We start from the raw sequence: 12,890 nt of genomic DNA, 5'->3' as shown, positions 1-12,890 counted from the left end.
CCTAAAAAATTGAAGTTTAATTTTATTGAGGGCACTCTATTACAGTGGGTAAGACATTATGATACATTTGAATTAAAAAAAAACAAATTTAAAAAACAAAAAAAATTCCAATTTTTAAAAATTGTATATACAAACACAAAGGTTAGAAAACTGAAAGGGAAATTTCGTTACAGACTGTTAGAGCTATGTTTTGGTTTACAAAGCTTTGTTTTGTGTTAGGTGTACATTTCCTTTCTGAATTGTCTAGTTGGAGGAAACTGTTAGAAAATGATTATTTTGTCTTTATCGAAAGCACTCTTGAAATTAGACCTCAGTTTTTTCGGAAACCTTGATGTCTAGAATTGAGGAAATTTCCCATTTAAAAACTCTTAAAGCTGGTCTACCTGGGTACAAATCCCATTTCTGCAACTAATTAATTGCATGACTTGGGACAAGTGCATAATTTTCTGTGGCTCAGTTTCTTCATCTATGAAATAGGGATAATTCTAATGACTAGAAGGTACCAGGTTGACAGAATATGCTGATGACTTTGTTAAGGAGTGTGTGTGTATGTGTGTGTGTGTGTGTGTGTGTGTGTGTGTGTGAGAGAGAGAGAGAGAGAGAGAGAGAGAGAGAGAGAGCACACTAGCAAAGGAAATTGAAAAGGGTCAGCCTACATGGTAGGAGGAAACCAGGAAAGTGTCTTTAGAAACCAAACTAGTTTGTGATTAACTGAATTAAATTCCACTGTCTAGTATATTAAGTAAGATTTACAGCTACTGTTGGATTTAGCCATTCAGCAGTGATTGATGACTTTGAGGGGAGCAGTTTTGGTGGAGGAGTGGACAAAAGCTTGATTGGAATGGTTTCAAGAGAGAATGGAAGGAGAGAAATAGGAGCAAGAAGTATAGACATTAAAAAAATAAAGTTTTACATTCAAAGTGATAAACAGTATGTAACGTCTTTGAAATAATAGGTGACGTTTATTGAGCACTTACTGTGTGACAGACACTGTTTTAGGCAATTGTATTAACTTGTTTAATGAGGAATAATAAATACAGCTGGTCCTTGGTTTGCATGATAGTGTAAGACCACAGGCACTAAAGCCATGGAAAGCAATCTTGAAAATCAGTGAGGAAGATTAAGATGTGACCTTCAACATTTTCGTGAAAACATTCTGTATTTTTTTTTTTTTTTTTCGGTACGCGGGCCTGTCACTGTTGTGGCCTCTCCCGTTGCGGAGCACAGGCTCCGGACGCGCAGGCTCAGCGGCCATGGCTCACGGGCCCAGCCGCTCCACGGCACGTGGGATCTTCCCAGACCGGGGCACGAACCCGTGTCCCCTGCATCAGCAGGCAGACTCTCAACCACTGTGCCACCAGGGAAGCCCAAAACATTCTCTCTTTTAACTAGCTCTAACTGTTGTTTATTAATGTATTGGGAAATGAAAAAAGTTAGTAAAACTAATATTTATAGTGCATTGTAATTTAAAACATTAAAAACATTAAAGACAAAAGTGTTTGTTTCACTGCAACATACCAAGATTAGTTTGAACAGTGCTTGCCTTCTCATCTGTGTTTGTAAATCAGCTTCCAACATTTTAGCTTTTCCTCTTTCAGTGTTGTGAAATATTTCCGAGAGTCGAGCTCATGTGACGTTTTTGCGGGTATTACTCCCTCTGGGGTGTCTCATCCTTTTCATCATGGCCACTTCCTCATTTACGTTTATAAATCCTCCTTCTCTGAGTCCCTCAGGCTGCATATCTGCCCCTCTGTGGGTCTGGGTCTGAGTGTGCCCTGCCCGAGCCTTCTATTGCTAATAGGCCAAAGTTAAAAAAAAAAAAAAAGTATACTGAGACCAGGAGGGAGAAGTCAATGGAGACAGGAGTACAGTGGGCAAGTATTGTACAAGTGGGAAAGACTGTTGTTTTTTAAAAATTTTTATTTATTTATTTATTTTTGGCCGTGTTGGGTCTTCGTTGCTGCGTGCAGGTTTTCTCTAGCTGCAGCGAGCGGGGGGCTGCTCTTCGTTGCGGTGCGCGGGCCTCTCATTGCGATGGCTTCTCTCGTTGTGGAGCCTGGGCTCTAGGCACGCAGGCTTCAGTAGTTGTGGCATGTGGTCTCAGTCGCTGTGGCTCGTAGGTTCTAGAGCACAGGCTCAGTAGTTGTGGTGCACGGGCTTAGTTGCTCCGTGGCACGTGGGATCTTCCCGGCCCAGGGCTCGAACCCGTGTCCCCTGCACTGGCAGGCAGATTCTCACCCACTGCACTATCAGGGAAGCCCGAAAAGACTGGTTTTTAAGGGCAGGATATCTCACCCAAACTCAGCTATGCAGGGTCCTCCAGGTACATAGGATCTGATGAAATGTTCAAGCAGCTTTAGCTGTTTTCTCTGCTGGTAAACAACTTTTTGGACACAAATTCCCTACCTTTCATTTGGTCAGTCTTGCTGGTGATCGGTGCTGTTGGGGGAAATAGAATTGAAAACAGCATCTCTTGACACCACATGAAACTGCTTCATAAAGGTTGAAGACGAGACAGTTTCATTACTGAATGAGGGTTTGAGCAGAACGGGATGCACATCACAGGCAGTCAGCTAAAGAGAATGTAAAGGCAGAAGGAAATCTCACCCTCTCATATAGCCAGGCAGATAAAACGTACCTCTACACCATGTTCTCAGGATAAATGGTAACCAGTCCTCAGGTAAGAGGACATGACAGCACCATTTGTCACAAATAGTCCCTCATAGATTCACTTGGTATTTGGGGTGACCATCTGTGTTTGTTAACTGTCTTCATCTGGAAGAATAATGAAGCTTCTCTTCTCTCTATGACAGTAGGTAGTTAGAATTTGGAGCCAGAGGACTAAGTTAAACTCTCATGGAGACTGCGAGAGTGAGCTGTTCTTTCCCTTGATGTTTACATTTCAAAGAGGTGGCTCCTAGGTCCTTGAGAAAGACATTCCGGCGTTGTAAACCTGGCGAGAAGCTTATTTAGCTTTTAAAAAGATTTACATACCTCTCAAAAGGACAGAGAAAGAATTTATAATTACAAGTTTTCTAAAGGGAAGTGGAGGGGGGAGGTGTCTTTCCCTATGTGCCATTACAGTACTTAGGATCAGAAAGTCTTTGAACATAGTCCAAAGCTTATTTCTGTTCATATGGTCTCATTGGAGACAGGAGAAGAGCTTGTTGTCAACCTCCAAATAATTACTTTGATTTTGAAGATTATCCTCTCTCCTTTAGGCCACTAATTAATTACTCCAGTCATTGTTATCTGAGCCCTTTCTTTTCTTGGCCTGTGAACTATATCAACAAATGAAGATGTTTTCAGGCATGTTCAACTAACCATGCTAAAGAGAAAGTCCTTTACATTAAATTCTCTTTGATTTTGAGTGGCAATGAATATTAAACAGCAGATGTGCCCCACTGTCCTGCGCACTAGGGATAAGTGCTAAACACGGCGGCTGTGGTGCTTTCCCTTCTGGATCTTACTCTCTGGCAGGGAATCAGTTTAACACAGAGGAATCAATGCCCTGAGTACAACTCCAGGGGAGGTACAGAGTGGATAGGGAATAAAGTGCCTGCCTTAGCCCGAGATCTCAAGAAGTCAGATTATGGAGGTCCTGTAAACTTTAGTGAGGATTTGGGATTCAGAATTCAGTGTCTTGGGACTGTCCCTAGAGATTTTGATTCTTTGGGTTTGGTGCAACTCAAGAGCCAATGGTTTTAAGGAGCTCTTCTGTAGGACTCTGGGGTAGTTAGTCCCAACATATCCCTTTGAGAGTCTCTGGACTTCATCGCCTTTGAAAATTTTAAAAGGCAGAGATTGACATAATTGGATTTGAATGGATTGGTGGAGGGAGGGGACAAGAATGGTAGGATAGTTAGGTGGCTACTGCAGTAGTCAAGGAAAGAATGATGGTGGCTTGGATTAGTGGGCATTTAGAGAAGTGGACAGTTTTGAGACATTTAGGAGGTAGAATAGGATTTTGTGATTGTTTAAATGTGAAAGGAGATTCTGAAGGAGAGGGAGGTATCAAGGATGACTCCCAGATTTCATATTCGAGAAATGGGCAGGATGGTGAGATCATTTCCTGAGATAATGAACATTGGAGGAAAAGCATTGGGACTGAGGGGTAGGGATGAGAAGTTCATTTTTTAGACACAGGGACAGCCACAGGGAGATGTTTAGGAGGCAGCTGAATGCAGCAGTCTGGAGCTCAGGAGCTCTGGGTGGTTCTATACTAGAGATGGGGATTTGAGAGCAGTCAGCCGATAGATGGTAACTGAATGGAACGGATGAAATCCCCCAAAGAAAGGCTGTAGATGAGAAGGGAAGAAGGTCTGGAACAAAGCGTGAGCCATATCAGGATATATTTTGGTAGGAAGAGGATCCAGCAGTCGATGTTGAAAGGAATGGCTAAAGTGATGGGAGGGAAACGGGGAGAGTGTGGTATCCATGTGGATATCTATGGAGAGTGGCCCTTGGTGATTTTTCTATATTTGTAATTTGGCAAAAGCAAGTTAAAAAACATTTCAGTCTCATTTCCAATCACACGATCCGTAGGGTGGATATTCTCAGTGCCACATGCAATGGTTTTATCCCAGGCATCAGTCACATTCACAATGAGATCTTAAAACATACCTTTCAGGATAAGTGAGTTAATACAGCCTCAAGAGTCACAAGTCTGTCTCCTTCCATATGCACATCATTGATGTTTTCCATCCTACTTTGGTGTCTGGACTTCTCAGGAGCAGACATTCAATGGCTTTTTTTTTTTTTTCAATAAATTAATTTTATTTATTTTTTGCTGCACATGGGCTTTCTCTAGCTGCGGCGAGTGGGGGCTACTCTTCGGTGCGGTGCATGGGCTTCTCACTGCAGTGGATTCTCTTGTTGCGGAGCATGGGCTCTAGGGGTGCGGGCTCAGTAGTTGTGGCTCGTGGGCTCTGGGGCACAGGCTCAGTAGTTTTGGCACATGTGTGCTCCACGGCACGTGGGATCTTCGCAGACCAGGTCTCGAACCCGTGTCGCCTGCATTGGCAGGCGGATTCTTAAGCACTGCGCCACCAGGGAAGCCCTCAATGGCTTTTTGACCCTGTGAAGGAAATGATAGGAAATGATCTGGAGTTCCGGCCAAGGGGGATGAGGATGACTGCATTGTTGGCTGCTCTCAGGTCAGTTTCTGGGTGATGTGTTTATCTTTCACTGAGAAAAAATTCAGCGTGATAAAGTCCTTATCTTTTCCACTGAATGTGAATGTTTTTTCTGCATCTAGAAGTACATATTTCTTTTCTTTTTTAAAAAAAATATTTTTTATAAGTCTGCCTGACCCAAAGCTCTCAACCAGGCCCACCACTTGTTCTGGTACAGCCCACCAGCCAGGAATGTTTTTTATATTTGTTTTAATTGTTTATATTTGTTTTAATTGTTTTGTTTTAAGGGATTACATAAATACCTACATAACCTTGATTTTGCCTCTTGGCCCACAAAACCTAAAATGTTAACTATTTAGCCTTTTATGGAAACATTTTGCAATCCCTGATCTTAACTACCAAAGACTGAAAAAAAATCTTTTCACTCAAATGGGAAAGGCAACTAGGCCAGTGGTTCTCAAACTTTAGCATAGGTCAGAATCACCTGGAAGCCTTGTTCCAGTACAGATTGCTGGGCTCCATCCCCAGTGTCTGAAGTGGGACTAGAGAAAGGGCATTTCTTTCTTTCTTTTTTAAATTAATTTTTAAATTGTGTTATATTTGACATATAACATTATATTAGTCTTAGGTGTGCAATGTAATGATTTGATATTTGTATATATGGCAAAATGGTCACTACAATAAGTCTAGTTAACATCTGTACCGATACACAGTTACAAAATTTTTTTTCTTATGATGAGAACTTTTAAGATCTATTCTCTTAGCAACTTTCAAATATGCGGTATATCAATGTATTACTATTAACCATAGTCACTGTGGTATGCATTATACCCCCATGACTTATTTACTGTTTAACTGGAAGTTTGTACCTTTTGACCCCCTTCACCCATTTTTCCCAACCCCTCCCCCCTCCCCCCACTTCTGGCAACTACCAATCTGCTCTCTGTATCTATAAATGAGCTCAGGTTTTTTTTTTTTTTCTTTTCTTGTTTTGCTTTTGTATTATACATATAAGTGAGATCATACAGTATTTGTCTTTCTCTGTCTCACTTATTTCACTTAGCATAATACCCTCAAGTTCCATTTATGTTGTCACAAATGGCAAGATTTCATTCTTTTTTGTGGCTGAAAAATATTCCATTATATATATACCACATCTTCTTTATCCATTCATTTGTTGGTGGACACATAGGTTGTTTCCATGTCTTGGCTATTGTAAATAATGCTGCAGTGAACATAGAGCTGCATACATCTCGAATTAGTGTTTTTGTTTTCTTTGGATAAATACCTGGAAATGGAAATGATGGATGATATGGTAGTTCTACTGGGTTTTTTTTTGACCGCACCATGCAGCATGTGGGATCTTAGTTCCCTGACCAGGGATTGAGCAGGGATTGAACCCAGGCCCCCTGCAGTGGAAGTGCAGAGACTTAACAGCTGGACCACCAGGGAAGTACCCTGTAGTTCTATTTTTAATTTTTTTTTTTTTTTTTCTGGCCACGTTGCATGGCTTGTGGGATCTTAGTTCCCCTACCAGGGATCGTACCCGTGCCCTCGACAGTGAAAGAGCAGAGTCCTAACCACTGGACTGCCAGGGAATTCCCCATTTTTAATTTTTTGAGGCACCTCCAGTTACATTCCTACCAACAGTGCACAAGTATTCCCTTTTCTCCATATCCTTGCCAATGCTTGTTATTTCTTGTCTTCTTGATAATAGCTGTTCTAATAGGTGTGAGGTGGTATCTTATGGTGGTTTTGATTTGCATTTTCCTGATCATTAGTGCTGTTCAGCACCTGTAGGCCATCTCTGAGTTGTCTTTGGGAAAATGTCTATTCAGATTCTCTGCCCATTTTCTAACCAGGTTGTTTCTTTTTTTTTCTTTTCCTTTTTGCTGTTGAGTTGTATGAGTTCTTTATGTATTTTGGTATTAGCCCCTTATCAGAAGTACACGCTTCTTTTATTTTTTAAAATAAATTTAGTTATTTATTTTTGGCTGCATTGGGTCTTCGTTGCTGCGCACGGGCTTTCTCTAGTTGCAGTGAGTGGGGGCTACTCTTCTTTGTGGTGCGTAGGCTTCTCATTGCGGTGGCTTCTGTTGCGGAGCACGGGCTCTAGGCACGTGGGCTTCAGTAGTTATGGCACACGGGCTTCAATAGTTGTGGCTTGCGGGCTGTAGAGCGCAGGCTCAGTAGTTGTGGCACACAGGTTTAGTTGCTCTGTGGCATGTGAGATCTTCTCGGACCAGGGCTCAAACCCATGTCCCCTGCATTGGCAGGCGGAGTCTTAACCACTGCACCACCAGGGAAGTCCCTACACTTTTCTTAAGTAATCCACTTCCATGACAGTAGAAACACACACACACACCTGTTACTGATGGTAAATAAACCATATATATATATTTTTTGTTTTAAAGAAAAGAATAGAATTTGTCACTTTAAAACGTTTGACTGTAGTAGCCACATAACTGCCAAGTTTAACTTTCTCGAGCAACTAGTCCCCCCCCTCATCCCACCAGGTGAGCTGTCATTCTGTCAACCTGTCAGGCCTTGTGCCCTGTCTTTCCACCACATGGGTTGTGGACACATGGCTAGGGGTCCCCTGGGCCAAGTGATTGGTTTGGGGATAGGCACATTGCCCATACGGATTTCTGCCCGGAATAGGTACCTGGATGTTAGGGGAGGAAAATCCTTTGTTCCTGTAGCGGTGGATGAGCTAGAAGGATGTGCCTCTGGGTCTTTGGGCAGCCGCCTTTCTTTCTGCATGGTGAAGGGCTTCTCTGAAGCAGGAAACCAGCCCATAACCAGAAGCAAAGTTGAGAGATGAGCTCCAGTGACAACAGTGTGAGTGGTGGATCCAGCTCTCACTTTGAATCCTTGTATTCCACTTAACGTGATAATACCCTTTCTTACTTAAACTGATTGGCGGTAGACTGTTGTCATTAACAACTGAGAGAGTCATAATTAATCCAATGACCCAGTGGTTAAAGTATTCACTCTAATGTTTTCGGAGATATTTATTAAACATCATTTATGGGCCTGAAGCCTACTACCCTATTCCTCTGTACTTAACATAACAACAACAAAAATGGGGTCATCAAATTGTGACTTGTTAATTTTAAGTCAGTTAAGAACAGTATTCTCCCTTTCAGGGAAATAAATGATATTTATTACAACAAGAGAAGAGAATATACAATAGTTGCTAATTTTTTGGAGAAATCTCTCTCTAGAAATGATGCTTGCTTGCTGTTTTAATGTTTAAGTAGAGGATCAGAGAGGGACTCTGCCCACTGAACTTGCCTCAAACGAGGTTCTGGAGTTATGATTGGATTCACCAAGGACCAGTTATTTCTACCCCAGGGCCTAAGCAAAAATAGTCAGAAACTTCACCCTATTGTGTGCACAGAACTTGGTTGTCCAACCCTTGGTACTAAGTGAGTTCCCAGCATACAGTGGAGGTGGGATGATGGTGTCACACTGTGGCAGATGGCTGAAAACTGCAAAGTAATATTTAATGTTGCTTAGTTCTGCCTTGGAAATGAGTGAACAGAGACCTTTGATTGGTGTCCTGAAATTTCCATCGCATTGCTTAACAAATTTCAAAGTTAGCCCAGCACAGAAAAGGAACTCATCCCAGATTTTGGTAAGGTTTTAAAACACATGACAAGATAATCAAATTTTGAGCATGTTGCCTAAAAAGGGCAGATCTCTAGCTCAGATGAATTAAAACTGCAATGACAGAACTTTTTATTAGAACATGTGAAGAGGAAGAATATTTTTAATATTCCTTGTGACAGGAGAAGTGAAATTTTAAAAGTAACTCACAAGTTGAAGAGGCGGATGAGCCCAAATAAGACCATTAGCATAGGAAGATCACATTTAAAGAGATTCAAAAAATGATGCTTGAATTTTAAAATTAAGAAAGAAGCAACGTACTTTCAGAAACTGTTGGAAAGTAGTCAATCCTGTGGTGTAGAGGTATAAGTCAGTTTTCCTTTCAAAGAGTCATTGATGACATTTAATTTTCTGTTAGCAAATTTCTGCAATCCGTCCTCCTTCCAAAGGGCAACCACTGGGAGGTGAGAACTTATCTCAATCTTTTGTTTTCTCCCATCTTTTCACTCTCTGGTAAAACAAATACCCCTCATAAGCAATGTTCAGCCCTGCTTTTTTTGTTTTTTTTGCGGTACGCGGGCCTCTCACTGTTGTGGCCTCTCCCGTTGTGGAGCACAGGCTCCGGATGCACAGGCTCAGCGGCCATGGCTCACGGGCCCAGCCGCTCCGCGGCATGTGGGATCTTCCCAGACCGGGGCATGAATCCGCGTTCCCTGCACCAGCAGGCGGACTCTCAACCACTGCACCACCAGGGAAGCCAAGCCCTGCTGTTTTTTTTTGTTACAGACCTTCCTGTACACTTGCAAGTATCAGAAACATCAGCCATACATTTCTCCTACCTCGGCACGTGGAGGAACGTAGCACAGCTACTTTGTTAAGGATGGCTATGTGCAGGTTTCAGCTGAAAGACATTAAAGAATCTCTCAATTTGTGCTCATTGACAAGTGGTGGCTGCATGCCTGCTCTTTCCTCGCGCATTTATCAAGGGCCTGCACCACAGCTCTGCAAGGCTCAGGGGATGAAAACAATATCTCCTGCTCTTAAGTAGCCTACAGCCTAGTGTGAATCCAAGTATGAAAGGCAATACTCTACAGGCTCTTCACCATTGACTCTGAGGTTAGGAGAGCAGCCTTTAGCTCTGAAACATGGCAGTTAACTGACCTGGACACTCAAGACACTTGCCTTGTCAATATTGTGATTTAATGAACTGAGTTAAGCAACGAGAGTTTTCTCTGGAGTGTAGACATTACCTAAGTTCTAATGAAAAGATTTCAGACAGTAACTGCCAGGGAATCTCCTCCTTACAAAGAAAGGAATCAACACATGCTGATTATTTGGGATGGGAGCATTTTCCATTAGTTTTAACTGTACTTTGAACATTTACAAATCTTCTTTCTCCCTTCCATCCTCCCTACATAACAGCAAATTACATTTCTTTAGTTATTCATCCCTGTTGAAAGCAGGTGCAAGGTGCCTTAGCTAATAGTCTACAACTACAAAGGTCTTGAACAACTGTCTTCCCCCCATAATGCATACCAAATACTCTCACGTTGTCCAGTCTGTCATTCCCATACCTTCCACCCTTGTACTTTGAATCCTTGTACACTTAGGCATGGGCTGTCCAGCACTCCTCTGCATGTGTGTCATTTTTTAAGAAGCTTCTTTCAGATGTGGTACATATATACAATGGAATACTACTCAGCCATAAAAATGAATGAAATAATGCCATTTGTGGCAACATGGATGGAACTAGAGATTATTATACTAAGTAAAGTAAGTCAGAAAGAGAAGACAGATACCATATGATATCACTTATATGTGGAATCTAAAATATGACACAAATGAACTTTTATGAAATAGAAACAGGCTCACAGATATAGACAATAGACTTGTTGTTGCCAAGGGGAGTGGGTGGGGAAGGGATGGAGTGGGAGTTTGGGATTAGCAGATGCAAACTATTATATATAGAATGGATAAACAACAAGGTCCTACTGTATTGCCCAGGGAACTATTAATATATTCAATATCCTGTGATAAACCATAATGGAAAAGAATATAAAAAATGTGTATATATGTATAACCAAATCACTTTGCTGTACAGCAGAAGTTAACACAACATTGTAACTCAACGATATTTCAATAAAAATAATAAATAAGAAACTTCTTTCCAGTAGGAATGGTGGTTGTCTTATGAGAACTGAGCATGTACAATCCACAAGGATTTTTCAGCATTCTTTCTTGGGCTCCTACCCATTCACTGAGCCAGTTGTTAGTTGTAATCTCGCGTTGCTAGATTATAATAGTTAGGTTCCTCTCACTGTTCCCAATGTCCAGCTACCAGTAATTTTACTCCTTCCTATAGTTTGTCTTTCTTTCACCAAGTTTCTATTCATAAAACCTTGCTGAACTTATTTATATTCTGTTACCTTTTTATTCTTTCATTTCCCACTACCCTAATCTATGTATTCCCTAATTGGTATATTCCCTGTTTTCCATAGTAATACAAGCAAGAGTAAGATTTACATTTTCAGTAAGTAGATTTGTTAAAATTGTTTGAAAATTAGTCAAGAAATAGAAACTGGCGTATCTTGAGGCAGACTGCCTTGGTTCAAACCCCAGTTCTGCCTCTTGCTGGTTGGGTTAGTCATTTATTCTGTTTCTTTAAGCATCCAGAGAGTGAGTGTAATAGTGGTACACAGGTTGTATTGAGAGGGTTCTGGCATTGGGTTCAAATCTTCACTGTCACTTATTTGCGGTCTAATGTTGGTCAAATTTACTTAACCTTTCTAAGTCACAGTGTGCTCTTCTGCAGTTCAAGGATAATGATAGCACCTGCCTCTTGGGATTATTGTATGGAGTATGGTATGCATGTAAAGCATTTAGCACAGTGCCTGGCACACTTTAAGTGCAGAAAAACATGTTAGATATTCTTAGGAAAAACACACAGCAGGGCCAAAGCTGATAAACTAAAACTCAGATATGTAAAATAGTATATAGCTTTCTAACTTTTTTGTGACTGGATGAATATTGCTTCTGCTATTGAGGGGACAAAAGTGAAATTTCCCATCACAGGTCAATGTCTCTTCTAGTATCTTTCAGATAAATGGTATCTTTCAGATTATTTCCCCATTTTGCTGGTAAATGGACAATCTTGGAGGATTCCTCTCCCTGCCATATTCCTCTTGATTGCCCTGTCTTCCTCATTCTTTACCTCTATCTGGGCACAGAGACACTTACATGACCTCCTGGTAGAAGGAAAGATTTCTATCCTAAGAAAGGGCTTTCTCGGCTGGTTCCCACCGAACTCTGATCCGTGTGTAATTTGTGCCACTTCATCTCTGAGAGTCTGCTTCTGTCTTTTCTGCAGCTGTTGTTGATGTCTTTGTGGCTGATGTAGCTTGTGTTTTCTAGTCAAGGGAAGTGCACGATGACCCACTGATTCCTGAGCTCCCACTTAACTCCTACTGATGCTGATGCCCTTATGTGACCCAGCAACATTGCTCCCTTCTCCCCTCCCCTTTCATTTTCATTCTATTATATGTTGGCACAAGGTACCTGCAAGCCATTCTTTTATCAAAGTTCCAAATGGAAAAGGAAATTCAAGTCTCCTCTTTGCTTTTGGCATGACCTCAAACTATCTGGAGTATTTTTATTGCAAACCTTACCCAAGGTTTGACAGTGGGAGATATGGGAGGCAGGGGAACAGAATTGAGGACTCTCCTTGATAACCTCTCTCTCTCCTCTCCCAGCTTCTTTTCCCCGTGGCCAAAGGGCTTTCTACTTTTCCTCTCTATGTGATGGGAATGCCATATCTTCTTTCTTGCCTGTTCTATGGATTTTGTAGGACTCTGATCAAGTTGGCCAGATTTGACTCTCTTGATAGATGAAAGATATTAAATACGCTTTTGAGGTATTGTCCCCTCAAAAAACAAACAACCAGACCTAGCTTTCAGATCTTTTCTTGTTCCTATGTGCTAGAATTCTGGTTTGAAGATCAAACCTGAGCAATACTTCTCTGTCTCCCCAAAATGTTGAATGAATGCTGTTGATTAGGCAGGATAACACAACATATGGGAAATGAAACGTACTTCAGTTTAATATTTCAAAAATATCATCCTTATTATTTCTGTTCGTTATAGAAAG

Source organism: Phocoena sinus, chromosome 8, assembly GCF_008692025.1.
Source record: "Phocoena sinus isolate mPhoSin1 chromosome 8, mPhoSin1.pri, whole genome shotgun sequence".
Taxonomy (NCBI): domain Eukaryota; kingdom Metazoa; phylum Chordata; class Mammalia; order Artiodactyla; family Phocoenidae; genus Phocoena; species Phocoena sinus.
Note: the sequence above shows the minus strand (reverse complement) of the source record.